The sequence below is a fragment of the Salvia splendens genome, chromosome 20 (genome assembly GCF_004379255.2).
Source record: "Salvia splendens isolate huo1 chromosome 20, SspV2, whole genome shotgun sequence".
Classification (NCBI taxonomy): Eukaryota; Viridiplantae; Streptophyta; class Magnoliopsida; order Lamiales; family Lamiaceae; genus Salvia; species Salvia splendens.
In genome coordinates this window covers 14,680,457-14,684,688 of record NC_056051.1, presented here as the reverse complement: position 1 = coordinate 14,684,688, position 4,232 = coordinate 14,680,457, and the positions used below count along the sequence as shown (strand labels likewise).

The window sequence follows — 4,232 nt, the reverse complement described above, 5'->3', positions numbered from 1 at the left end:
AATTAAAACGGTTTTAATTCACGCACAGTAATAAACTACTATAATGAAGTAATAAACTACTACAATGAAGTAATGAACCTATTGAGATGAAGTATGTTCAGTCTTGACATATGAATACGTCATAATAAAGAATAAATACTTCATTAATAAAACACTTCACAGTTCACACAGTCTATTTGATTTAAAGTTTGTCAAATATTTAAACAAATTCAAATTCAAAGTGTAATGAATTAATAAACAACAAGAATGAAGTAAATAACTACAGGAATGAAGTACGAAACCTACTGGAATGAAATAATTTACAACAAGGAAATAAGCATTTCTTCTTCTTCTTCTTCTTCTTCTTCTTCTTCTTCTTTTTCTTCTTCTCATGTATCTTCTCACAATTCTTGAATTACGCCGACCAACCTCGCCGTATTTGTAACGCCCGTACTTTTTAAAGTACTAATTAAAATATGTCGTGAAGTAGTTAAAATAAAATTTTTTCGTCATTCTTTGCTTCTCGTCTTGTTTTTATAAAGTATAGTAATTATGGTACTTGGAACAATATCAAGTTACTACGAAGCAAATAATAAATTTGTCTAAACAAAAGAAACGAACAAAATAAATTAATTAACTTGGGCCGACCCAAATAAATTCAAATCAAGTCCAAATGTCCTTAACAATTTTAAAAGAGTGTTGTGCCATCAAATCCCCTTATATTTTAGCCCAACTCCACAAATAAAATTCACTCCTAGAAATTTGTTGGGGCAAGCCCAAAATCTTCTTCCTTCTTTCTTCTTCTTCCCTTGCGTCGATCCCTTTCCCATGGAGACCCTCCACCTTTCAACTCTTCCACCTTCCTCATTCATTCCTACAATCAAAAGACACACCATTTAAACATATCCATCCTTTCATTTCTCTCCTCACAATACACTCTACAACAAGAGCCGAGAGAGAGAGCCAAGAGGAAGAGGTAGAAGAAGTTGCTGCCATTTTTTTTCCACAACCAAGTTTAGTTCTCAACGAGGTATACTCCCTCCATTCAATCAATTGCATTCCATAGGCATACCATCATGTAATGTAATCGAAAACTTAAAAACACAACTCCAAACGCAATCAAACAATCCAACACCCCCTCCCCCGGTAATTAAATGAAATGCGAAAGAATATAACGAGATGTAAAGAACTTATCTTATCGGGGCTGTTCGGGGCCGTTTCGGGGCTGTTCGAGAGATAACTGAGCATCAGTGAAGGCGGACAGCAGCAGCTCTTCCGGCGTCTGACGGAGGCAGCGGCTGGACGAATCGGTGACAGCAGCAGCATCCTCCCTCAGAGGAGCAGCAGCGGCAACGGTGGGACGTAGCGGCGGTGGTGACTCTGCGGTGGCGGTGGCGAATCGGAGCAGCACAGCGGCTGACTTCGGGCAGCCGATGACGGGGCTGTTTTGGCGAGGAAGCGAACCAGCCACCGAAGGTGGCGCTGATTTGAACGGCGTTGAGTGAATCGGAGAAGGCGACGGGCTGGAGGGCTCGGATCTTCCGTCAATTTAGGTTGAACAGAGAGAGAGAAAGAAAAGAGAGATGGAGAAGAGAGAAGAAGAGAGAGGGAGAAGAAGGAAAGAGGTGTGAGGAATGTGGGAGTTTTGGGCCTTTGTTTGGTTTAAAGAATTTGGGCTAATTAATTGAAATGGGATGATTTGTTAAAGATGGGCTCCATTAAATTGTTGGGCTTTAAAATATTAATTGGAGGTATATGGTGGAGAAATAAGTCTTGGGCCTTCTAATTAAATCTTTGGGCCAATAATTAATTGTGGGGAATTTCTTAAGTAGTTCTTGATTAATGTCAAGGATGAATAATATATCTCAAGTCCGAAATAATTAATTCGAGGGAAAGTAATTGGTGAAAGTGAGTTACGCGCTTAATTAAATCCTACGTTCTGGAGGAAAAATACGACGAGTAAACGAATGAGTTGTGGGCGTAAGCGGCCGATCGGATAATCGAAAAATGCACAAAAACCGAGAAAATGAAATAAAAGACGTTAATTAGAGTGCATGCATTCTAAATGTCTTCGTTATTGAGATTGATGTATACTTTATGTATTTTCTGAAAAGGTGGTTCGCAAGCCAGCTAAAGTCGGAACAAGAAGTTATTTAAGGAAATTTCTAAGCTATTGAGGTGGGCTCTATTACTTAAACTCTTTTATTTGCAATGATATGTATATGGTGAGATAAGGGTGGTTTGAATGTTATGGCATGCCGTATTTTATGTTTTGAATTGTCTATCTGATTGTCTACTAGGATAATGTCCTACTAGACTTTGATGGTTACCGAATTCGGGTCTGACTAGGGAGTGAGTCCCTACTCAGACTGGTGCACTGATGGGGATCGTGAGCCGTCCTTTGTGGTCGGCCGGTCCAGTGATCGAGTTTGTGGCCACATTCTCGTTTCACATGATGGTTCAGATATGGTAAATGATGGAGGATGATGATGATGATGGGCTGCAGCCATGTTTTACGATGGAAATGATTTTAGTGTTTCTCGACATTTTTAAAGTAAAACCCGAGTTTCACTCAATGATGGCTTGACATAACTTTATTGATGAAATGTATTTTGGGCATGAGTTCACTGAGTGGATCAAGTACTCAACCCCTGCATATATTTTCCTTATGTGCAGATTGAGCGTGGACGGGAGACGGAGGATGTTGAGCATTGGACCGAAACCATATTCAATAAACGTTCCGGTTGCTATTGTGTCTTCATACATAGTAGTAGCTAACTCTCAATTGCTTCCGCTACTCTAAGTTTTACGAACTCCTATTTTTTTCTATAATTCGTTGGACTACTTTTGTTCGAACTATGTTGCTTCGTGATCTAAACTATGATTTGATAATGAAGTTTCGACTGTCGATCTGCATGTTGTACCCCTTTATTTATTTCTCCCTTCTTCCCCGCTTCTTAATTCCCCCATTAGTCGCCACCCACCGTGCTTTCTATCCTTAGAAAGTGCGGTCGTGACAGTATTTGGCACATTTATGATAATAACAACAAAAATCTGCTTGCAAATCATCCCTGCCTAGCCTCATCCACCACAACAATAACAACAAAAATTATCATTCAACCAGAAATGCATCCATGTTATTACTTCATTTATAAAGGTAATTTAATTCATAATAAGTACAATTGATCACGTACTTATGCATACAATACACTTTATATTATCATTTCATATTAACCGACATTTGTTCATTGAACATGTTATTACTTCATTCAACTAGATATTTGGTTCATATTAAAAAGCTATACACAAACTTATGTATACAACACAGTTAAGTTCACGTTACTTCATTCAACCTGTGGATTACTTCATTCAGCCAAACTGTTACTTCATTATAGATTTGTTAATACAACAGACATGAAAAAAATTGAAAAAATATCCATCAACAAGGTTCAACAAAAGATTGTTCATCAATGTTAAAACACTTCATCAATGTTAAAAACATATATCAGATTAAGAACTGGCTATAATTGGCTAGGATTCAAAAATCGGAATTGGCTAAAATTGGCTAGGATTTCATAATTCAAGCTAAAAACTTACAGGTATCAAAATAACATTCAATTTGGCCAGAATTCAGAATTGAAAAAACTAAATTAGTATTTTAAATAAAAGCTCTAGCATTTTAGAGGGAGAGATAGCAAAATTCTAACGGAAATTCATCAAATCCCACCGTTGATGCTGCCGCCGTCGTACTACTCCACCGGCGGAGGCAAATCCTCCGACGGGAAATCGAGATCGAAGCTTCTCATCCACCGCAGAATTTGTCGATGTCGTTCCTACTCCATCGAGATGCTGATGAATTTCACGTGTAATATTCTCCATGGATGAGATTAAGAAGATTGCGAAAATTGAGGCAAATCACGATTGAGGCAGATCGCGATTGAGGCAATTGTCCGGCGATCATGAATTGAGGCAACACAATTTTTCGGCGATGGAGATCAATGAAGATGGAAGGAGATTGCAAGAAGGAGATCGATGAAGATGAAGGAGATTGCGAGAAGGAGATCGATGAAGATTGAATGAAAGAGCGGCGATTGAAAAATTGAGAGATAAATTGAGGAAACACGTATTTTATGTTTGTAAATGAATTGATTTCCCAAAAAACCCTTCAACAAGTTTTTTGGGAAAAAATAATGAAATAATGGTAAATTAATCATAACCACAAGATTAAGAAAATGGATGGCCCTAATTTGGTC

At 38.1% G+C, this 4,232-nt stretch overlaps 1 long non-coding RNA gene across 1 annotated transcript; it reads left to right on the top strand.

Annotated features, from left to right (window-relative positions):
• Positions 1-515: 515 nt before the first annotated feature.
• Positions 516-2,673, top strand: LOC121780996. Its single transcript, XR_006046120.1, has 3 exons — positions 516-1,009; positions 2,094-2,157; positions 2,656-2,673. It is a non-coding gene; the product is annotated as an uncharacterized LOC121780996 (long non-coding RNA).
• Positions 2,674-4,232: the final 1,559 nt, after the last annotated feature.